At 41.7% G+C, this 25,233-nt stretch overlaps 1 long non-coding RNA gene across 1 annotated transcript in view; it reads left to right on the top strand.

The window, feature by feature from the left end:
- Positions 1 to 25,233, top strand: part of LOC127186831 (uncharacterized) — a 32,350-nt gene that overhangs the window by 3,241 nt on the left and 3,876 nt on the right. The window contains exons 2-3 of the long non-coding RNA XR_007830413.1: positions 12,084 to 12,195; positions 23,079 to 23,165. This is a non-coding gene — a long non-coding RNA (uncharacterized LOC127186831). The remainder of the gene's footprint in view (positions 1 to 12,083; positions 12,196 to 23,078; positions 23,166 to 25,233) is intronic.

Genomic DNA, 25,233 nt, shown 5'->3' with positions numbered 1-25,233 from the left:
GGGGCTTGTCTTTTACATAAGACCTTTAGCATTAATAGACCGCCTATGGCAATGCTAAACCTTAGTTTTACACAAATAATTTATAAAGAAATTAAGGAGCTATGGCCAACAGGAATCGTCCAGATGTATCCAGACATTTGTCACTTCTGGTGTTCTTTATTCTTTCTGAGGACCAGAGTTTCAACTTATAATTTTCTCTTAAATAACTTCCTTTAGTGTTTAAGGTGCAGGTCTGTTGGCCACAAGTTCTTATATTTTATATGAAAATGTAAGTGTTATTTATTTTCATATTTGAACGTAAATGATTTACGTGGGTTAAAACACTGAGTTGAGGCCAGAAAGATGGCTCAGTGGATGAAGGTGCCCACGGCCATGCCTGATGCCTTGAGGTTGCTCTGTGGACCGCACAGGTGGAAGGAGAAAACTAATGGCCACAAGTAGTGCTCTAGCTTCCAGATGTGCACCATGGCATGGACATACTGGCACATAATAAGGACATGCAAAAGTAGAATGTAAAATTCTGAGTTACTGCGTTTTACTTGTTTTTTTTTTTTCCCCAATATTTTAATGATATTTTTCAGTCCTCTTCCAGGCTCGTAGTTTCTCTTGAGAAGTGGGCTGGCTGTTCATCAGATAGCACTGCTATAATCATCTATCATTTTTCTCCACAGCTTTCAAGTCATGTACTGTGTCTTTGCTTTCAGCAGTTTGGCTATGTATGATACACACCAACATGGACTTTTCTGTTTATTCAGCTTCATGAATCTCATGTCTGCAAATATCTGTCTTTCACTGAATTTTTAAAAATGTCAGTCATCATCCACTCAAACGCCCTTTTTCTGCTCCACTCTCCTCCTTTAACATGGTTGATGTCCTTGCTAGGTGTGTCCCATTCCACAATGGAATACCAAAAGCCCTGGCTCTACCCTCATCCATGCACAGGACACCTCAGGATAGGAGTAATGGGGCAATGATCTTTTTACAGTCGTGTTTCTTTGACCTTCTTTGGCAGGAACTTGTTTGTGTCTACTGTTGGCCCGGCATCTATTCTAGTGGCTTGTAAGAAAGCCTCCCCCCACCCCTCTCTCTCCTGAGAAACAGGTGAAAAGTGAAAATTTCCCTTTCTCAGTTCCTTTTTCCTTTCTAAACTTAGAATGAACTACTGCCAATAGTGATTTTAACACCTGAAGATCTAAAGTCACGTCAGTCTGAGAAACCAGGTTGAGGTTGCCCTAGTATTTTATGATAAGGATTATATATATGATGAAAAGTAGTCAGGGTGGGGGTTCCTAGTTCATAACTATGGGCCATGGGACATACAGATGCTTGGGTGTTCTTCTCTACATGTCAATATTACAAACCCTTTTCCAGAGTAGTGGAAGTGGGAGTGACCTGGGGAAAGGGATGGGAAGGGAATCTGCAACTCTAGCACAGGAGGAGTGTTACCACTTTCAGGCTACTGGTGTCCTATATAACTTGAGACTCTGGATTGAAGCCGGAAGGTACTAAAAAGGCAATGCCAGCCAAGCTGGGGAGGGAAGTCAGCCCAGACTGGGTTCTGTGCCAGCACTGCAGGGTGGAGCCAAAGGCCTGTTTCCTAAGGCCCAAAAGCCCTGAACAGGATGTGCTCATTCATGACTGAAGCACCAGGAGCTTCCAGTCTGGCAGGTGTAGCTCTGCAAATGGGAATCCAGTCTGTATGCAAGAGTCAGACGTGCTTCCCGTCTGGCATGTAGCCCCAGCTCTCTGCTTATGTCATTGTTACTGTCTGCAGACAAACCTGATACATGTTCACTTCTTAGAATAAACTAATAATACAGGGAGGAGGGAAGATTTGAAGCCAACCACAGTGGTGCATGTCTGTAATTCCAGTATCTGAGAGGTAGAGGCTGGTGGAGCTCTGTTAGTTCGAGGCCAGCCTGATCTACAAAGTGAGTTCAGGACAGCCAGGACTACACAGAGAATGTGTGTGTGTGTGTGTGTGTGTATGTGTGTGTGTGTGTGTGTGTGTGTGTGTGTGTGTGTGTGTGTAAACATTTGCAGTAGACAGGGCTTTTTTTTTTTTCATTTTTGTGGCACTGTAAATGGAACTCAGGATCTTATACATACTAAATATGTGTTATGTCATAGAGCTGTACTCACAGCTCATGAGTTTTAAATTTTTTACTTAATTCTTGCAACAAAGTTGAGAACTGAATTTCTGTTTGTGAGCAGCTAACCTTGATTGGCATGTAAGCAGAAGAGGCAAGAATCAGGCCTCACCTTATGTTTGAGAATTTTCTCAGACCTAGTTTTTATTTTCTTTTGTCCCTTTACCTAGACAAGAGATAAGACGTGCTCTTCTGTATTCAGATAGCAGCATTGTTTTATTGTAAAGCATGCAGGAGATTAGATCCTTTGGCACTGCTTGACGCAGAGTAGGCAAACAAACTTTGTTTCTAGTGTTGGCATTTTTTCCAAATAAGACAATGTCTTGAGATGAATCTTAAGAGGGATAACTGCTGGACCCTGGCATACATGCCTGTAACACCAACTACTTGGGAAGTTGAGGCAGGTTCACAGGTTCAAGGTTTGTTTGGGCTACACAGTGGATTCAAAGCCAGCCTGAGTAACGCAGCAAGACTGTGTCTCTGAAGAGAATGGGGAGGGAGGGGAAGAAAGGAGAGAGGAGGGAAGACAAGGAAAAGCAGGGGAAAAAGAGGGGGAGAAAAGAGGTGTGGGAGGAAGGAGAAGAAAGGTGCCCCATGTCTGTGTTCTTTAAAGATTGAGACAAGAAGGTCACAGGTTTGGAGCTAGCCTTGGCTACACAGCAAAACACAGGAAGGAAGGAGAGGAAGTGAGGAAATAGGATAAAACCAGAAGTGGTGGTGGGTAGGCTCAAAGGAGCCCAAACACTAGCACTGTAGCAGGGGGAACCACAGGTAAATATGATTTTGATGCATTTTGATATTTTAAAAATGATGTGCATTTAGACATGCCCTGTCTTGACTTTACTTATGAAAACAAAATCCAAAGTATGAAATTATAGTCCAAAGTAGACTCAGCAATGTGAAGCTGGTCAGCGTCCTCACCTGCCTGGGGTGGAGCTGCTGGATCAGGAATTTTCTCCTGGGAACTCTAACAGTGACTGTGCCATGGGTGTTCGGTGCTACTGGCCATTCTGATTTCTTCCTTTTGTGTTGAATGTGTCCAATTGCTAGGCCTTTTCTAGTCCTTAAGGTTTGTAACTGCTAAGTCAGTAGATCCATGGAGGGAAACAAGGACAAGCAGAAATGGACTACTTGCAAATTGATTTATAAGCCTGAAAAGCCATTCCTCAGTGGGTGAACTTTTTGCTATTCTCATAAATGGAAAACCTGAATGTCAGAGAAATGCCATCATTTGAACAACTCATTGATCTGCAGGCACAGTAATCATAGTCTTATATAATTTGGTTTGCAGCTTTTTTTTTTTTTTGGTTTTAGAAGAGTATTTATTTATGTTTCATAATTAGTTTCAATAAAGGCACTTTTTTCTGTTTTTCTCCATTTTTTTTCCCTTAAATGAATAACTGCATTGTTTTGGGGTTTTGGAGGGTTTGTTTGGTTGGTTGGTTTGGTTTTTTGAGACAGGGTTTCTCTGTGTAGCCTTGGCTGTCCTGGACTCACTTTGTAGACCAGGCTGGCCTCAAACTCACAGTGATCCACCTGCCTTTGCCTCCCAAGTGCTGGAATTACAACATGCATGATCATACCTGGCAACTGGCTTGTTTTATAGCCATAGTGTATTTTCTATATTCGTACAAAACTTACCTTACTATCTTTGACTGGAGCTTCCTAATTCACTTAATGAATCTCTTGTTAGTAGCTGACTCTACCTTTTTATTATAAATAAATAAGCATTTCATTTCTAAATATGCACATATAGATTATAAACCTTTCATGGTAAATATTTCATATTTCCCTTTTACTAGAGTTTAACTATAAAAATGCCCCATAAAAGCGCTTATTTTAAAGACTTGAACCCTGGCTTGAGGGACTACTGCAAGGTGGGGGAACCTGTGAGAAGTGGGAGCTGGGCGTGGTGGCTCTCACATGTAATCCCAGCATTTTGGAGACAAGAGAGTCAAGAGCATAAGGGTTTTTGTGGCTGCTACATACTAAGCTTTAGGCTAGTCAGAACTATATGGGATCTTCTCTAAAACAAACAAACAAACAAACAACAGAAATAAATAAATAGAAACAATTTGGAACAAAGCGGAAGCCAGGTGTGGTGGCACATGCCTATAATCCCAGGGCTCTGGGAGGCAGAGGCAGGCGGATCTCTGTGAGTTCAAGGACAACCTGGTCTACAGAGTGAGTTCTAGGACAGCCGGGGCTACACAGAGAAATCCTATCTTGGAAAAAAAAGAAAAGAATAAAAAAAAAAAAAAAAGAAAAGAAAAGAAGTAGAAGTAGAAGATAATGGAAGTTAGGTCATGGTAGCCTACCCCCCCCCCCAGGGGATATTGGGGTCCCAGCCGTATCCTGTCTTCCCTTTGCTTCCCAGTTACCACAAGGGGAGCAGATCTCCTTATGACATGGTGCACACTAGACCCAGTAACCATAAGCTGAAACCTAGACAACTATGAGCCAAAATAAACCTTCCCATGTGTATGAAGCTTCCATAATAAAACCCGTTACTTTGTATATTATCTTAAAAATTAATGAATTAAATAAAACTTGCCTCTTCTTAGGCTGATGATTTCTGCTACCACAGAGATAGATGGCTGATTAATTACCATGTTTGGGTGTCTAGTCTTAGGATTAATTTTTAAAACCTTAATCATTGAATGAAAATAATTATTATAGTTTTATAAAATATATTAATCTAAGATAGCAGCATTGGAACATACCACTTCTACTGTCCCCTCCTCAGTTATATTTTATATGCACTTAAACTTTTACTACTTAAAATTATTTTAAAATTTCACTTGTTTTTCTTCTATCCACTAAAGATCAGCATTTCTTTTCTTTTTTGTGTGTGTGTTTTTGTTTTTCGAGACAGGGTTTCTTTGTGTAGCCCTAGCTGTCCGGAACTCTCTTTGTAGACCAGGCTGGACTCAAACTCACAGAGATCCACCTGCCTCTGCCTCCCTGCTGGGATTAAAGGCGTGCACCACCACTGCCAGGGTATCAGCATTTTTATTACTTTTGTTAAATAATATAATTACATTTGAGTAATAATTTTGTTCAATGAACTATTCATATACTCTCTCTGCTCCTGAATGTTGTATTTCTTCAAAACTTGTGTGCTGAAACCCTAAGCCCCTAAATTATAGTCTTAGAAGGTGAGGGTTTTGGGATAATTAAAATAATCGAACCACACTGGCTGGTCGTGGCACACGCCTTTAATCCCAGCACTCGGGAAGCAGAGGCAGGTGGACCTCTTCAGTTTGAGGCCAGCCTGGCCTACAAAGCGAGTCCAGGACAGCCAGGGCTACACAGAGAAACCCTGTCTTGAAAAATCAAAACCAAACCAAACCAAAACAAAAAACCATTAATTGTAAAATGTAATAGGCTAAACTATGATTTTCTCATAAATAACGTCAGCACCCATTGATCATATCCAGCATTCTTCTGCCTCCCCCTCTTCTCCCCAGCACCCTTTGTAATCCCCAGAAATTTTATACTTTCAGGTCATCATAAAGATTTTAAAGTTTTTTCTTTGTTTACAAGACAGTGTCTCTCTATGTAGCCTTGGCTGTCCTGGACTTACATGTAGACCAGGCTGGCCTTGAACTCACAGAGATCCACCTGCCTCTGCCACCTGAGTGCTGGGATTAAAGGCATGTGCACTACTGCTCAGCTCTTAAAGGATTCTTTTTAAAAGTAATTTAAGTATTATTAGCAGTCCATCACCTTAACCACTCAAATACCTCATCCCACACAAGTATTATTATTAATATGCAAGTGTACGTATGTTTTTGAGTGTGTGTGTGCATGCATGTGTGTGTTTGTGTTTAGGACACAGGTTTGGGGAGTTGGTTCTCTTTTCCATTGTGTGTTCTGGGGGTCAAATTTAAGTTGTCAGGCTTGAACAGCAAGTGGTTCTACCCACTGAGCCATCTTGCAGGCCCGACTTTTGTTTTTATTTTTTAAGTTTCCAGAAATGATAGAGAATGCATGACACTTGTCACTTTGTGACTGGTTTATTTTTGCTTAACATTGTGTCCTCCAGATCCATCTATCCGTTTTGCTGCAAATGACAAACTTTTCTTCTTTGTGGACAAATAATACCTCACTGGGTCCATACACTGCTCTTGTTTTGTTGTTTTGTCTGGTCGTCTGCGGATGGGCATGGAGGGCTGCATCTTAGGTATTGTGAGTAGAATAGTGCCGCAGTGTATGTGAACACACAGGTTGTGTACGATGACTTCATTTCCTTTGTTCCTGTACCCAAACTGGCATAGCTGTTTCCTGGGGCGTGGCTTTAATTTCGGTGTTCTATTCTACACTAGTAGCAATAGGGTTGCTAGAAGATCTAAGCAGAAACACAAAGTGCTGCTTTTCTATCAACAAGCTCTGGTAAGACCTATAACTCCTTAGAGATTTACAAAAAAAGGTCCCTGAACTTCGTGCCTTTCAAGTTTAGCCTTGCTTTTAATTTGATGTACTGTGTAATCTAAATTGATTTGGTTTTATAGAGTAAGCCTTGGGGCAGAGACCAGGTCTTAACATGTACTTAATAGCTTCTACTGTACTTTCAGTTCTTGGAAAATAATAATTAATGGTTAGGCATTGGGTGTTTGGCACAAAACCCTGACTCTAAGTATAATTAACTTTAAGAGCTATTTTGGTATCTGTTGAAAGTGAGATGTGAAATGCTTTACAACTTCATAGAAGGAGTCAGATATTTACTCTGTGCCTGAGACATGTTGAAAACTGTAAGATGTAAGTAGAATTGCCTGATGGGCATGAACTCTGTGGTTTTAATGGAAGAGCAGTAGAAATTCTAGAATTAACCTCACAAAAGTCAGACTGACAGATTAGAGTCTCTAAACACTAAGCTGTAAGTGTTTAGAACCCATGTTTGTAGTTTTAAAAAACAAAATCTGGTGCTGGGCACAGTGGTGCATACCTGTAATCACAGAATTCAAGGAGGCAAGTGTGTGTCTGTGAGTTCGAGGCCAGCCTGGTTTACAAATGAGTCCAGGACAGCCAAGGCTACACAGAGAAACCCTGTTTCAAATCACCCCCCTCCTGCCGAAGTCTGGAAATACATTATATCTAAAAAAGAATATCAGTAAATCCAGTAAATTCTTTCATTTGTTTCATAACGTTGCATTATGACTATTTCTAAAATTTTTAAATTTATTTATTTTTTGGTTTTTCAAACCCAGATTTCTCTGTTTTATTCCTGCCTGTCCTGGAACTCACTCTGTAACCATGCTAACCTTGAACTCAGAGATCTCCCTGCCTCTACCTCCCGAGTGCTAAGACTAAAGGCATGTGCCACTATGCCTGCCACATTATGACTATTTCAACACCAGTTTTTGTTTTTTTTTAAAATGACCAAATGTTGAATAATTTCCAAATAATATATGTACATAGATGCATATGTGTGTGCAGGCATGTGTGTGTGCATGCGGAAGACCTGCACTGAAGGCACACCTTTCTTTGCAACTACCACAGGAACATCTTTAGTCTGCTTCTTGGATAATCTATACCATGTTCTTCAGAATTTAGGGTGTTGAGGAAAGTGTGTGGACTTTGGCTACAAGTAGGAGCACTTTGCGTAGGAAAGGTTGCAGCAGAAAGAAGCAGCATCAATGCTTCTGTGACCAGAGAGAGAGAGAGAGAGAGAGAGAGAGAGAGAGAGAGAGAGAGAGAGAGAGAAAGAGAGAGAGAGAACACGAACTGCACACAGTGTCTACTGCCTTGTAGGCTAGGGCTCAGTGTTGAAATTGAGCATGAGCATTTACCCACATATGATGCTCCTAGATGGGAAATTGCAGGAAGTCTTGTGTGGTGTTCCTAACTTTTCCACCTTTCTCCTAGATTTAATTATTTACCCACCCAGAGTTAGAATGCCTTTTTGCAAGTTTTGAAAATTACATCACTTGTGTAAGCATGTGAGTGCATGAGTAAGGTGCCCTTTGAGAATGAAAGATGTTTTTTGGCTTCTTCTAAGCCACTGTGAACTCACTATATAGTAAAGGTTGGTGCTTGGACTCTTTATTTTTTTGAGTCAGGGTCTCACTATGTAGCTCTGGCTGTCCTAGAGCTAAATAGATAGACCAGGCTAGCTGTGAACTCACAGAGATCCACCAACCTCTATGTCTCAAGTGCCAAAATTAAAGGTGTGCATCACTACACACAGCTTTTTGAAAGTAGAAGATTAAGAGACTAAGACCATCTTTAAAGTTAAGCAATCCAAATACAAAATTGCAGAATAAAAATTGGCAAAAAATATTTCAAAGAAATGCAGTGTGTCAAGTACTACACAGGCCTAAAAACTAAGACCCCCCAAAGAGGAGAGAGTCTCCTAGACTGGGGTCGATATTCCTGCCAACAAAACTACAGTTTCAATATTCTCATTGCTAAGAACTATTTTCTATTTCTCTCTAAATTATAACTACACTTCACTCCCAATATAAGACTCCTCAAGCGTAACAATGGTTGCTATAAGACCCAGGCCCGAGACTACAGCCAGGGACTCTCCGTGGCCAAAGTAGTTCTACTTCACTTCCACTTATTTAAAAAAAAATGACTAAAAATTAATCATTCATTAATAAATGATACTATGGCCTACAAAAAAAAAATAAAATATTTCAAAAAACTCCAAATAAAACAAACAAACAACAACAACAAAAATGTCCTGACACACAGGTACTGGACACAAGTTTCATTTTAAAAAAAGACATTGACCCTAGTCAAAAAGAACCACATATATATTAATATCAAGCCAATAACTTAAAAGTGATGACGTTTTCTGTTATGTGTCCCTGTACCTTTATTGTTTCATTCAAAGTTGTAACTCAAACTATACCAACACAGTAACTTCACATTCTGTACCTGTTTGCTTGACTGCTCACTGACTTCCATAAATCTGCTCTATAAAAAAATACTGTAAAAAATGTAACCAACCCCCCCCTGCTTTCAAATATATATATTACTAGACAACTTGACTACAAAATACACTCAGATAAAGACTTGATCTTAAGCTTTGTCTGTGTGTCACTATGCCTTATCTCTGTTCACCGACGCTCCAAAAACTCCCAGTCCCAAAAACCTATCCCTGACTGAACTAGTGGTCCATGACAATGCAGTAGCTTCAGATCAGAGCAATGTGAAAATTAAGGGTATAATCAAAAGAAAATAGAAGTTTATTAGTTTGGATGCCCTTTCTAAAAGCATGATCTTCATGAAACAGTTCAGCAGTGTGTTTGTGAGGCTATGAAATATATATTTGGCCTTCTCCTTTCCCTGACCTACAGTTTCTAAGACCCTTGGAATCTCTAGGCTAGGAGTGGTATGTCTTTAATCCCTTGGGAGGCAGAAGCGGGCAGATTTCTGTGAGTTTGAAGCCAGTCTCTGCTCCCTCACCCCCACCTTTGCGACAGCGTCTCATTTTATAGCTCTGATTGTCCTGGAACTCACTACGTAGACCAGAATTCGCAGAAATCTGCCCTCCTTTGCCTCCCAAGTGCTGGAATTAAAGGTGTGCACCCTAGTCCAGCTCTGTATCCTTTCTTATATTTTATATTTAAAAATGGATTTTTGGATGGGCGGTGGTTGTGGTGCTGCTGGTGCACACCTGTAGTCTCAGCACTCAGGGAGGCAGAGACATGAGGATCTCTGTGAGTTTGAGGCCAGCCTGGTCTATAAAGTGAATCTAGGACAGCCAAGGATACACAGAGAAACCCTGTCTCAAATAAATAAATAAATAAAATAAAATAAAAAGGAAAAGAAAATGGGTAAATAAAGCATCTCCTTGAGTTCTGGAGAAAGGAATGTTTGGGATCTCAATTTATAAACAGAGTTGATCAGAAGTTGCAAACTGGCATCTGCAATAGGGAGCGTTCTTTTTTTTTTTTTTTTTTTTTCTTTTTTTCATTTTATTGTTTTATTCATATTACATCTTGATTGTTAGCCCTTCCCCTGTTTCCTCCCATTCTTCCCTCCCTCCCACTTTCCCCCTTCTCCCCTCCCCTATGTCTGTGATTGAGAGAGACCTCCTTCCCCTATATATGCTCTTAGAATATCGAGTCTCTTCTTGGTAACTTGCTATCCTTCCTCTGAGTGCCGCCAGGCCTCCCCATCCAGGGGACGTGGTCAGAAAAGGGGCACCAGAGTTCGTGTGAGAGTCAGATCTCACTCTCCACTCAACGGTGGAGAATATCCTGTTCGTCGGCTAGGTCCTGGTAGGGGTTCGAAGTTTACTGCCTATATTCTCCTTGGCTGGTGCCTTAGTTTGAGGAGGACCCCAGGACCCAGATCTGCCTGTCATAAAGTTCTTCTTGTAGGTTTCCAGGACCCTGTGGGTCCTACTATTTCCTTATTCTTCCATGTTACTCTCGCCTAAAGTCTCAATAGGATGTCCTCTCCTCTGACCCACTTTCTTGGTAAGTAAAGATTTTCATGGTACATATCCCTTGGACTAGTGTTTTGATATAAGTGAGTATATACCATTTGTCTCTTTTTGCTTCTGGATGAACTCACTCATTATAATAATTTCTAGATCAATCCATTTGTCCACAAATTTCGGGAATTCCTCGTTTTTAATAGCTGAGTAGTATTCCATCGTGTAAATGTACCACAGTTTCTTAGTCCATTCTTCTACTGAGGGATACTTAGGCTGTTTCCATGTTCTGGCTATTATGTATAAAGCAGCTATGAACATGGTTGAGCATATGTCCCTGTTGTGTGGTAGGGCATTTTCTGGGTATATTCCAAGGAGTGGGATGGCTGGGTCTTGAGGAAGCCCTATTCCCATTTTTCTGAGAAAGTGCCAGATAGCTTTCCAAAGTGGTTGTACTAGTTTGCATTCCCACCAGCAATGAAGGAGTGTTCCTCTCTCTCCACATCCTCGCCAACATGTGGTGTCGTTTGAGTTTTTGATGTTAGCCATTCTGATGGGTGTAAGATGGAATCTCAGTGTCGTTTTGATTTGCATTTCTCTGATGACTAACGAGGACGAGCATTTCTTTAAGTGTTTCTCAGCCATTTGATATTCCTCTGCTGAGAATTCTCTGTTAACTTCCAAGCCCCATTTCGCAATTGGGTTGTTTGGTTTTGTGGTGTTTAATTTCTTGAGTTCTTTATATATTTTGGATATTAAACCAGGGGCTGAGCTTGCCCTGTCGAACTTAACACTACTACTTCCAAGTAGACCAGGCCAGAATGCTGAGTGAAATCAGAGGCTACCAGCTGGTGTTCCCTGGAGAATCTACTGCAGAATCCATTGGTTGGGGCGTGTGCAGGGTAGCAGAATTGTTTTGTACTGTGAGAATGTAGGCAGAGAAACTGAGCTAGGTTTAGCCTTTATCCTTACACCTTCCAGTCACTAGCTTGGGAGGAAAGAGCCTCACACTTGGCAAGGCTGTGTTTTTTCAGAGGGATACTACCTGTATTTTACCCTTTATACTTTAATCCTTTATGCTTTTTCAGGTACAGCCTGTCCTAGTATTGGTCCAGACTGAGCAAGCATGTTCTAATCTTAATTTGATTTTTAAAAAATAAGTTCTTAAAATAAAATAAAATAAGTTCTTTTTGGATTTATTTTTATTTCATGCATATGAGTATTGCCTGCATGTTTGTAAGTGTACAAGCATGTCTGCTGCCCGTGGGCTTCAGAAGAGGGCAACAAATCCCCTAGAACCGGAGTTACAGATGCGGTGAACCATAGTGTGGGTACTAGGAACTGAACCTAGGTCCTCTGCAGAGCGGCAATACTTTTTTACTTTTACGTATACATTTATATTATTACAATAGATTAACTACAGCAAGAAGAACCACAAAACAATCAGGAATTTTTATAAACATTACAGTCATAGTGTTTGGGCTCTTTGCATTCGGGCACTGAGCCTTTTCTCTAACCCCATATTTTGGTTCTTCTTGTAGGTTCCCCACAGGAGGAAAAGACTGATGAAGCTTGAAGCACTGGGTTGGCCTGGGAGGACTGTGGTGACCTTGAGTACAAATAATGCATTTCCCCAGTTTGTTCATCAGCTCTGTGAGTTTAATTAATAGATTCTCAAGTGGGCTGATCAGTGGGGTTTTGGAGACAAGAAGGCTATGAGCCAAGGGATGCCAGCAAGGGATGTGCCCTTTGCTCTGCTAGAGGCCAGACTGCATCTGGCTCTTCTTCATCCCTGGTTTGCAGCCAAAGCCCAGCCTAGTAAAGGTTGATTTATCTAAATATCGTTACTATTAAAGCCCATTCTATAATTGTAAACTTGTTTTTTAATTAATAAAAAAATCACATAATCCAAGATTTTTCAACTTTTAAAAATGTACCCACATTAGCCTATTGTTTTATACACTAATTTAAGGAAATTTTGCAGGGTAAGCTAAGGGTATATATAGCCCAGTGGTAGAGCACTGGTTTAGCATGTGCAAAGGCCTAGATTCAACCCCTGGAACTGGAAAATATATGTTTAAAATTATATATATTTACATATGTGTATATATATGTATATATACACATATAAAATAAACAAATAACTATCCATATTTTGATTACATAGAGGAATTTTTGTTAACATTTTCCTATATAGGCTGGATAATTTTAGTAAATATGTACAAATGCATATATATTCTTATAAAAAATGGAGTTTAGCCATAATGCAGTTTTGTGCCTTGCCTTCTTCTTGTTGTTTTTGGGGTAGAGGAGGGGTTGAGACAGAATCTTTCTATGTGGCACTGGCTGGCTTAGTCTTGGCTTTGTAGCCTGAGAAGGATCCTGAGTCTCCTAGATGCTAGGATCACAGACATGTGCTGCTTGCCTTTTTAAGAACTTAACGTAGGGGCTGGAAAGACAGTGCAGTGGTTAAGAGCACTGGTTTTCTTGTTTCTCTAAAGAACCCTGACTAATGCAGATTTTGGCACCAGGAGTGACTCTAGAGCAACAGAAGTATAAGAATGAATTAAAAAAAAAGATTTATTATGTATAGTGTTTTGCCTGCATGTACACCTGCATGCCAAAAGAGGACACCAGATCTCATTATAGATCTCCAATGTGGTTGCTGGGAATTGAACTCAGGACCTTTGGAAGAGCAGACAGTACTCTTAACAGCTGAGCCATCTCTCCTGGAACAAGCTTTCCAACTTGCTAGCACTTGCAGTTTACCGAAGCCTCTCCTAGAAGCTTGGAGACCACTGAAAACCCATGGTGTGAATTGTTTCACAAACCTACTGAGACAAATGCACTTGATAATCCTGATTCACCTATTGTGAGAAGCAAGAAATTTAGTAGCTCTATATATAAGACTTTTGACCATGTGTAGGAAAATAATAATGCATCTCTGAATAAATTAACAAAGAAATATAATTATATCTCTGATAAAATGAACCAGCCTCTAGCATCTCAGGATAAAGTGACTGAAGAGGACAGGGAACTCAGTGATGCAATTGAGAGGTTCCAGATGTATAGCAACAGTCTAAGGGCTTCTGGTTGTTGAAGAGACAAATGGCAGAAAAATCACACTGAAGCCCTCCTTGAAAGATGAGCTGAATTATAACAAAAAATGAAGGCTCAGCCTTGGAGGGCTTGGGGAGTTAAAATAAGAGAATTAGTTGGCTGAAAAATAAAAATAAAAAATAAAAATAGGATCTTGTAACAAGGATAGACATATATGGAAAGACCCTGCCGAGGGTGAGAACTTTGCTGTGTTTTTCTTCAATTAATTTATTCAGATTACAACTCAATTGTTAATCCCATCACTTGAATCTTCCCATTCCTCCCTCCCTCCCACTTTCACCCTGAGGATGAGAACTTTGAATCATCAAATTCTCAAAGATTTATCTCATCTAAAGAAGGACTCTCTCCATGTTTAGAAAAGGATGCACTACCCTCCCACCCCCCACCCGCCACCCGCCACAGCCTGAAGTATTGCTTTTTCCTTTTGCCTGAGGAAATTAATCCTTCAGTGTCTGCTAAACCAACAGTGGCTTTCCCTGAAGGAGATGCCCAGCAAGACAGCACTCATGTCCCTCAGGGCCCACCAATAGTTGTGTCTAGATCTATAACCAGACTTAAGAAAAAGCAGGCTTCCAGAGGGCAGATAGAAACCGGAGTCCAGCAGGACGTGTATTATATACCACTTAATGAATTTGCTAATTCATTCAAGCAGCAGCCTGGGAAATATGTGTGGAAATGGGCTTAGAGGTGTGGGATAATGATAGAAGGAACATAAAACTGGATCAGACCGAGTTTATTGATATGTGCATACTGAATGGAGATTCTAGGTTCAGTATAGAAGCTCAAACAGTTTTTTTTTTTTTTTTAAGGTATTAAGAGTTTGTTTGAGGCCAGGTGTGGTGCACACCTGTAATCCCAGCACTCAGGAGGCAGAGGCAGGCGGATCTCTGTGAGTTCGAGGACGGCCTGGTCTGCAAAGTGAGACCAGGACAGCCAGGACACAGAGAAACCCTGTCTTAAAAAGAAAAAACAAAATAAACCCCCACCCCAAAACAAAACAAAAAGGTGTTAAGAGTTTGTTTGAGGCCAGGCGTGTGGTGCAGGCCTGTAATCCCCGTACTCAGGAGTCAGAGGCAGGCGGCTCTCTGTGAGTTCAAGGCCAACCTAGTCTACAAAGTGAGCCCAGGACAGCCAAGACTACACAGAGAAACCCTGTCCAAAAAAAAAAAAAAAAAAAAGAAAAAAAGTTAGTTTGAATAGTTGGCTGAAGGATTTGTCAAAAGATGGCCTACTGAAATGGAGTTGGAGATGGCTGATGTCCCTTGGCTTTAGTGTTGATGAAGGAATTTTAAGGTTCAGGGAAATTGCAGAGTGGGTACCACGTGTAAAACCTAATCTACAGTGGGAAGGCCCAGAAGCCATGCCTTCACGGATCCTATAAGATGCAGAATGTTGAGAGGGCGCTAGCATGTTTGAAGAGCTTTATTGTCATTGCCTTTTCCTTGTGCCAGACCTTAGGGCTTGAGGTGCTGCTACTCAATTGGGTAAATTAAATGCAATGGGTTTAATTGGGCTCCAAGTAGTAGCAGGGCCAGGAGGCAGCACTGAATCACCAAAGGTAAGAAGACCGTACTTACTGCAATGGGCAGCACAGGCAAAGTGCTTTTTATGGTGTCTTGACTAGTATAGACCTTTGTTATTGGCTAATCAGTCATAAAGTTTCCAGGCCAGAAATAGAAGAATAAAGTCTTTAGTTTAAAAGGCAACTTTGGAGGTTCTTTTGATAAGTTCAACATATATTATTTGGGGAAAATGGCCCATAAGGTATTGCTGTGATTTCATTTTAAGTTTAAAATGTATCTCTTTAAAATGATAGGAATGATTTTGAAGGCTCACCTTTAGACCTCATTTAAGTTCCTGATTCTGGGGCCTGGAGAGACAGCTCAGTGGTTAATAGCACCACCTGCTCTTTCAGAGGTCCTGAGTTCAATTCCCAACAACCACATGGTGGCTCACAACCATCTATAATGTGATCTGATGCCCTCTTATGCAGATAAAGCATTCATATACAAAAAAAAAAGTATTTTTAAAAAAGTTTATTGGGACATAGCCTCATTGTAAATCCAGGAATGCTTGTATCATCTAGGTGTGGAAGAGGGTTTGGATCCTTGACCCTGAATATTTTACTACCTACCCAGGTAGATGTCCTATTGTACGAATAGAAGGTATGGATGCCATTTACTGGCTTGTTTTGTTTGTTTCAAGCTAGAAATCTGACCCATATCCCTAGAACAATCTGCTAAAATGAGCAGGTTTTCAAGTTTAAGAAGGATTTCAAGACTAAGGTCTGTGTAGAAACAGGTCCCCTAGGCCCTTTGCCCTCAGGGCTACACTTTAATTATATTCTGAAAGAACAGTAAATAGAACCAAAGGGAAAAGAGCACTTTCTCCTTTAGCCCTAACAGGACTGTCTCTTTCACCAAACTTTAGTTAGACCCCCTCTGCCCTTTTTCACAGCGGGTATAGACCTTGGTACCTGTCCTTGCTAGGCTTGACCAGCCCAGGTTAAGAAGAATGGTGCTAAGTCAGCTTTATCTGATCAGATTCTTTGTCCTCCAGCCTAGTGTTTAAGTCCTTAGCTTTCTTCAGTAAGAGTCCTGTCAAATCCCCTTAGTAAAACATTAACAAAAGCAGAGGCAGAGGCAGAGGCAGAGGCAGGCAGATCTCTGTGAGTGTGAGGCCAGCCTGCTCTATGTAGCCAGGGCTGTGTAGATAAACCCCCATCTCTAACCCACCTGCCCAACCCACAAAAAAGCTTCCTATCTTTTCATAGTAACTCTTGAAGATGTTCTATCCACCGATAGCCTTCCTTCTCGGAGGCTGCCAATGCCTCTGTCCTTACTGTGTTCAGGGTTAAGACGGATTGCTTCACCGGCTACAAGACAGCATTGTGGTTGCCCCTCAGAATAAAATCTACCTATTTTTAAAACAAGTGTCAGAATAATTTTTTTTCTTTAAGAATCTTAACAAGTATTCCATAGTGTGCAATAGTAAACATCGAACCTCTACTCTGATCTACCCAATGGACAGGACATTCTCCACAGTTATGTGGAGAGAGGGGACTGACTCTGACATGAACTCTGGTGCTCCATATTTGAGCACCTCCCCTTGGTGGGGAGGCCTGGTGGCACTCAAAGAACGAATAAGCAGGCTACCAAGATGGGACTTGATAGCCTATGACCATATAGTGGGGGAGGAGGTCCCCCTCGGTCATAGACCGAGGTGAAAGTAGGAGGGAGGGAGGAACGGCAGGATACAAGTGATTGCATAACAATTTAGTTATAATCTGAATAAATTAATACAATTAAAAATAAAAATTAAAAAAGTAGACAAATTAATAAAAATTAATTTCTTTACCAAAAAAAAAAAAAAAAAAAAAAAAAGAAAGAAAGAATCTTAACAAGCTGGGAGTGATGGCACATGCTTTTAATTCCATCACTCAGGGAGGCAAAGGCAGGTAGGTGGATGTCTGTCTACAAAGGGAGTCCAGAACAGCCAAGGCTACACAGAGAAACCCTATCTTGAAAAAAAAAATCTTAACAAATCTAAATCAGTCCAGGTTACCACAGGAACCATTTTTTTTTTTTTTAATCCGAAGTCTTAAGTAGGAGCCCGCCAGAAAGGGCTTTGCGTGGCTAGGCAAATGCTTTTTACTGCTTAGCACCTTCCATTCTTAGCTCCACCCTTGGCAATAAAACCCCAGGGTGTCCTTGACCTGTTTAAGGCACCTCCCTTCCCTCCCCACCCCCACTGCATAGCAACGGAGTTTGTGTAAGCAAATCTGTGTACTCCCCCTAGAGGTCAGAATACATGTGGAATTGTGTGTGTGTGTGTGTGTGTGTGTGTGTGTGTGTGTGTGTGTGTGTGTGTGGTGTCTTGTTGCTGTTTTGCTTTTAACTAAAGCAGGAATTTCCTTTTCTGTCTCCAGGAAACTAGCAGAGATTAGAAAGGTCCTGCCTCTGAGCAGCTGTTTTCTCAATTCTTGCTTAGAAGGGCAGTCACGCCTGTTTTTGAAGTATCCTTTGATGTTATACCCAGGGAGCTAGCGAACTCCAACAGAACATTCTGTCAAGTAAAACAAAAACAAAAACAAAAAAACAACAAAACAAAACAAAACCAAATGGTTCTTCAAGTGTGTTCTGTGTACCAACCTGCAGAAAACATCCCTGCTGTATTTGTTTGAATTAAAGATCTCAGGGCCCTGCCCAAGGACCTTGGGAGTGGTACAATTCTTGCACATATTTAGGTACAGGAACCACTGGGAGACATTATTCCAATCCATCTCTCATTTAAAACTTTTCAGAACAATCCTGTAACCAAACTCAGACAGGATTTTATCCACAACAAGCCCACTACACCTGCCAGTCTCTCTCCCTGAATATAGCTCTTTCACCATGGGCGTAAACCTAACAAACACTGTTCTGTTTTCAATCTAGATCCTTGAATATGCTTTCAGTACCTGCCTTCCTTATCTGCCTTCTCCTATTCTGTCTAGATAGAGGTGTATCAAGTGGGTTGACTGATCTAATGTCAGTCTTCCACTGATTCCAGGAAGCCAACGGGAATAGTTCCTTTTTTAAAAAAGGATTTATGCTGGGCACGGTGGTGGCATATGCCTTTTGATCCCACCATTCAGGAGGCAGAGGCACTAGGATATCTGAGTATAAGGCCAGTCTAGTTTACAGAGCAAGTTTCAGTACAGCCGGGACTACACAGAGAAACCCTGTCTTAAAAAAAAAAAAAAAAAAAGAAAGCAAAACAAACAAAGTTTAAAAAGATTTATTTATATTTTATTTTACATGTATGGGTGTTTTGCCTGCATGTATGTCTGTGCACCACATGTGTGCAGTGCCTACAGAGATCAGAGAATGTCAGGTCCCCTGGAACTGGAGTTGCCGATGGTGGCTAGCTGCCATGTGGGTGCTAGGAATAGAATCCAGGTCATCTGGAAGATCAGCCACTGCTCTTAACTACTGAGCCATTCCTCCCACCCTAATCACCCCTTCTTTAAAAGTATGTAAAATTGAACTAATTGTACACAAGCACCGCCACTTAAGTACCTAAGTATAACTTCTGTTTCGAAGTATGTTTAAACTGCCCATTCAAAGAACTTATCCTCAGGCCTTCTGGTTTGTTAGATTTCGATTGGTATGAGAAACCTGTATTTTATCAAGTGTCCCAACTTGATGATTCTGATACAGGTGACTTGGAGATTTTTGCTGGCCTTTGTTTTCTTTGAGGTAGGGCCCCACGTAGCCCAGACTGGCTTTGAACTCAAGGATGACTTGAGTTCTGATCCTGCTTCTACTTCCTAAGTGCTGCAATCACAGGGTTGTTCCACCACACCCAGTTTTATGTGGTGGTGAGGATGGAACCCAGTGCTTGGTACATGCCAGATAAATGCTCCACCAAGTAAGCTCCATTCCAGATCTTAATAAGTACTGTCTTATATGCCAGACTTTCCCAATAAACAACGTTCCCAGAATGCTGTACAATCAAGTCTATTCGGAACTTACAAATTACAAGTCTTTAATGTTAGTTTGAAGGAAGATGGTAGAGTTAGAGTGATATATAAATAGTGCAGTGATCACAATTGCACACTTCTTCTCTCACTATTCTTTCCTTTTTTATTCTAATTTCATATATTACATCCTGATGGCAGTTTTCCCTCCCTCCTCTTCCCCTTCCCCAGAGCCGCCACTCCTCCTTTTCCCTTCAGAAAAGATCAGGCCTCCCAGAGATATCAACCACACATGGCATAACAAGTTACAATAAAACTAGTAACATACCTTCATATGAAGGCTGGAAGAGGCAACCCAGTAGGAGAGGGTCCCCAAGGCAAAAGAGTCAGAGACAGTCCTGATCTCACTGTTAGGAGCCACAGGAGAACATAAGCTACACAACCATAACATACGTGCAGAGGACCAAAGTCAGACCTGTACAGGCTCCCTCATTACGTCTCTGCGAGCCCCTGTGAGCTGTGGTTAATTGCTTCTGTGGGTTGTGTTCTGGTGGTATCCTTGAGTCCTCTGCCTCCTACAGTCCTCCCTCCCTCTCTTTTGAGGGATTCCTGATCTCTGCCTAGTGTTTGCCTGGATGCAGTCTCTCTGGTGATGATGATTATGCTAGGCTCCAGTCTACCTGTATAGCAGAATATCATTAGGAATCATTTCATTGACTTTTTATTTTACTTTATTTTACCAGCTGTTTTTGGTTCTATCCTAGGACCCTGGGCTATCCAGCCTCTGGTTCCTGGCCCTTCAGGCAGTGTCAGAAGTGGGCCCCTTCTCATGGTGGGGAGTCTCAGGTCGGACCAGTCATTATAGTTGGCCACTCCCACAAATTCTGTACCGCCTTTACCTCAATCTCAACCCATCTTCTAAGCAGGACAAATTGTAGGCCAAAGGGTTTGTAGCTGAGTTGGTGTCACAATCCCTCCACTGGAAGCCTTGCCTGGTTACAGAAGGTTCCATATGCCCCATTACTAGGCTCACCGTCTCTCCCAGTACTCTCTCCCTCCATCCCCCTCAACGCCTGATCCCTCCTGTTCCATTTCCGCCTGCCTCCAGTCTACCAGCAAAATCTATTTCCCCTTCAGATCTTTGTGTCCTTTCTTGTTACTTAGCCTGTCTGGGTCTGCAAATTGTACTATGATTATCTTTTACAGCTAATATCCACTTATAAGTGAGTACATACCATGTTTGTCTTCCTGGGTCTGGGTTACCTCACTCAGGTTGATTTTTTTTTTTTTCTAGTTTCATTTATTTACCTGCAGCTTTCATGATGCCATTTTTTTTAAACAGCTGAGCAATACTCCATTGTGTAAATGTACCACATTTTCTTTATCCATTCTTCGGTTGACGGATGTCTAGGTTGTTTCCAGGTTCTGGCTTTTAGGAGTAAAGCTGTTATGAGTGTAATTGAACAAGTGTCCTTGTGGAGGGTTGGAGCATCCTTTGGGTATATGCCCAAGAGTGGGTATAGCTGGATCTTCGGGTAGGTCAATTTCCAATTTTCTGAGATACTGCCATATTGATTTCCAAAGTGGCAATACAAGCTTGCATGCCTGCCAGCAATGGAGGAGTGTTCCCCTTGCTCCACACCCTCACCAGCATGAGCTGTCAACTTGTGTTTTTTATCTTATCTGACAGGTGTAAAATGGAATCTCAAAGTCATTTTGATTTGCATTTCCCTGATGACTAAGGTTAGGGTTAGGGTTAGGGTTAGGGTTAGGATTAGGGTTAGGGTTAGGATTAGGGCTTTATACCTATAATCCCAGCACTGGGAAGGTGGGGGAGATGGAGAACAACTGAGGAAGACACCTGATGTTGACCTCTGGCCTCCACATATACACTATGTACACACACACACACACACACACACACACATACACACACACACACATATATTTAAAATTTGTGTGCTCATATATATAATTTAAGATACATAAGAATAATCTGCAGATGTAAACGCTTTTAAATTCTGAGATGATGAAAACGTAAAAACTATTACAAGAATCCAGGTATGGTAGGATACACATATATTACACATATATTACTGTGGTTGCTTGAATAGATAGGTATGGTCCCCAAAGACTCATGTGCTTTATTTAATGCTTGGCCCATAGGGAGTGGCATTATTAGGAGGTGTGGTCTTATTGGAGTAGGTGTGGCAAAAAGACAAAATGATGGAATTTAACACATAAACATTAAAAAACATTTGTATCACAAAGCAGCCAGGAGCACCTCATTGGGAGAGGGCTTGTCTGGCATGGCTGAAGCCCTGGGTTCAGTCTCCAAAATTACAGTAAAAATAAGATTATAACATCTGAGCCTCTGATTCCCATAGTTAAAATCATGCTTTTAGAATAAAAGAAAGAATAAAACCACACTAATGAGGGTGCCCTTAATAAGTAACATAGCTGGAGGAGATTCTGCTAGAGGGGTATGTGAGGAAGACCCAGCCATGACTCTGTAGCCTGTTCTCTGACCTGTTCTCTCTTCTCTGTTCTCTCTCTGTCTCTCTGTCTCTGTCTCTGTTTCTGTCTCTCTGTCTCTCTGTCTCTGTCTGTCTGTCTGTCTCCGTCTCTCTCTCTGTCTCTGTCTCTCTGTCTCTCTGTCTCTCTCTCTCTCTCTCTCTCTCTCTCTCTCTCTCTCTCATGGTTTAACTTAAATTCTAGGAACTGCCCCGCCCCCTGCCAAGCAGCAGTAATTTCTGTGGCACTGGCCAGTCCCAAGATGATAACCAACCAGACCACGTCTCGCCAGGATTACTAGCTATGCAAATCCCCTAGACTTTGGCCCTTCTCTAAATATAGCCACAAAGCTGCTGCTTACACCTCAAAGGCAGGTTTTAGGTCACCAGACTGTTCTTCCTGGTGTTTCTACACTGAATATAAACCCTTTCCTGTTTCAACACTGTAGTGATGAGTGACCAGGTCAAATTGTTGGGACCCCCAGAACCATGTTACCAGTTTGAAAGAGGCTATCAAAAAATTATTCTAGACTTTTTTTTTCTTCTTCAAATGAACTGCCAAACTCTGACTTAAATAACATAGTATTAGCATAGAGAACTAGAAATAAAGATACATGGTAGGATTTGAGGTTAACTTAGTTCAGGGACACTGGCTCCATTTCCTCCTTAGTAGTCTGTTACTTTTGTCTTCCTTTGTGTGCTCAACCAATCCCCTGAGTACAGTGAGGCCTCATCTGCTCTATACAGTATCCAGAGGGAAAACCAGCACTTTCTGAGGTGCTTACTCTTATTCTCTTTCTCTCCCCATTTACTTATTTGTGTGTATGTGCTTGTGTGTGCATGTATGTGTGTGTGTGCATGAGTGTGTGAGCACAGATCAAAGGACAGTTTGTAGGAATCAGTTCTCAGTTCTCTTCTTCTATCTTGTGGGTCCTGGGAGTTTAACTCAAATCCTCAGGCTTTGGGTCCAGTGTCCTTTCCCACTGAGCCATCTTGCCAGTCCATCCTAAGACATTCTTAAGAGTGAAGGGACTTTTCCTAGTAGCCCCTGACACATCCTTATAGGACATTGATTCAAATTTGGTCACACCTGTTGTGTGACTTTTCCTGGAGAAACACGACCTACCTCAGACCAAAGTAACAATTCCATCAAAATACAACTTGGGGAGCCAACGTGTAAGTGTTATTTACAGGTGTGTAGGAGAAGGTTACTCACAGGAGGCATGGGTGGTTTCTGAGAGCAGCATCCGTGGAGCTCCTGCCCCTTCTAGGCCCCTTGCAGGTTGGCAAGCCTCCCGCAGGCAGCTTGGCTGATGGGAAAATCGGAGTTGTTTCACTGCTTTTATGGCTTTGGGAGGAGCCTTGGGCATCTTGTAAAGTTCAGGTTTCCCAGGTTTGTGAAGTTTCTTCTTGGGTCTCATGTGCCTCTCTCTTCCTTCTAGTAAGGAATGTTTCCATTCTAAGAAAATTGCTGCACACGATGAATTCAAGCCCGAGGTCCAGAGATGTCACACGCCTGTCCATTAAAGGTGTGAAAATCTTCTCTGAGAACGCCCTTGGAAAGAGTCACCCTTTCCCACCCTTCCTTCTGGCTGTGGCTCACTGGCTACAGTGCTTATCAATTCTGTACCTCATCTGTCTGAAGCTCTCCTGGTGAGTTCTTGAGAACCGCGTCCCTAAATTCCTGAGTGATCAAAAGTGTGGATGAGATGGTGCTACCACCGGAGTTAAACAACTCACCTGCTATCATAATAGACATTCCACCACGAGATTAGGCATGTCACACTTCTGGCCACTACTGCTGAAACAACACAAGGAGGGGCAGCATGTTGCTTTATAACCTCACAGGTGTTGTCAGCTCTGTGACAGAGCAAGGACAGTCCTAGGCTGCATCATGTCTCCAAACAGAAGCACTATACTCCAGAAGACTAGAAATCCTGCACCCTGGGGCCCAGGGAGATTTGAGGCCACACCTAGACACAGGTGTCTTGTAATTAAGATGGCTTTAGGAGTCATGTATTAGACAATTGGATGGCCACAGCAAAACACATTACAGCAGATCTCTTGCCATCCCAACATGCTATGTTCCTCTATAAAGCCGGGAGTTCAACGTCCACTCACTGATTGTGACCCAGCATTTGCAGATGCATTCAGATCTACTCCTCAGTGGTTGTCTCACTGTGAGCTTGATACAGTCTTTCTTGATACACTCCCCAGCTTGTGAGCAAGATGATGCATTGGGACCAACTGGTTGTGCTTTTATAGTCTGGCTATGAACGACTGCAGTGTAAGTTGGCATGACTTCATTACAAGTGGGGAGCTGGGCTCCTAGGTGTAGGTGCTGAGACAACTCTTGAAAGAACCATAAGGCGATTGGAAGAAATGCATGGGGACAGCCTTCCTTGCTGGAAAGCACTACGGCTTGCTGGCCATGAGGAACTGGCTCCTAGAAACTGCTCCAAATCTTCATAAAGTTGCCATGAAGGGAAGGCTGTATAGTGCAATCCACCATTATGGCTTCAGTCAACTTACTAATCAAGAAATAGAGAAAGGCCCTTCAAGAAGAACCTCCTCTGAAGAACAGAAGCTTGGTGTCGGCAAATGCCTATGAGGCCCTCAGTCCTGTAGGAGAGGGTGAGGGTCCCACTCCTGATGCAGCTCTCAGCGCTTTGATGGAAGCTCTCTGCCTACAGTCAGAAAATTAGGAAAAAAATTGACTAATCCCCTCAGTAGACTAGAAGGCCCCGTGTGTGGGAAGATGAGCCCAGGGAAAACACCAGCCAGGCTCAGCAAGCCTATATGCAAATAAAAAGCAAAGGAACAGATCTTGAGACAAATGAGACTGTGAAAACCTGTTTGATACCAGCAAATCCTGGATCCAGGACAGTATGAGTCGGTGATAAGGATGGCTCCCAAGGATGCTGGGTTGGAGTTGGAGCCCATTGAAGTCAATCAGGCTGCGACACAACTTAAAACAATACTAGCTGTTGCCAGGGCTACAGGTTCCACAGACTCTTGGAACTTAGGCCAAAGCCACCATAAAGCTAATAGCGTAATATGTATTTCTAAGGGGTGAGGGCCACATGGTTTGTATGTTTATATATTAGTTTCAGATTAATTCCATTTCTATTTTTTATTCCTGCAATGCTGTTCTCCTTTTGGTAAGGCAACTTCTTTTGTATCTAGAAATGAAGTGGGGCAATATGTACATAATTAAATAAACAAATGTCACAACTTTTATCTTTAAAAAGCTTTACTTTTTATCTTAGGGCTGAGTTTATGGTTGCTATGTTGATTACTTTAGCCTTATAATGGGTCTGAAAATTAAGCAGTATGGAGCCAAGTGTGGTGGTACATTTCTTTAAAGCCATACTCAGGGGGCAGAGGCAGGCAGACACTTATGAGTTCAAGGCCAGCCTAGTCTACATAGAAAGTGCTACATGTAGCTAGCCTAGGCTACATGGCGAGACCGCGTAACCAAAACCAAAACTAGATAATGTGATTCCTCTATTTTTCTTTTTTTTTTTTTTGTAGGGCAGAGATGCTTTTATTTTGTTTTGCTTTGCTTTGTTTTGTTTGAGACGGGGGTCTCATGTA

Source organism: Acomys russatus, chromosome 1 (genome assembly GCF_903995435.1).
Source record: "Acomys russatus chromosome 1, mAcoRus1.1, whole genome shotgun sequence".
In the NCBI taxonomy this organism is placed as follows: Eukaryota; Metazoa; Chordata; class Mammalia; order Rodentia; family Muridae; genus Acomys; species Acomys russatus.
The sequence above is the reverse complement of the archived record's forward strand: the minus strand, read 5'-3'. Positions and strand labels throughout refer to the sequence as shown.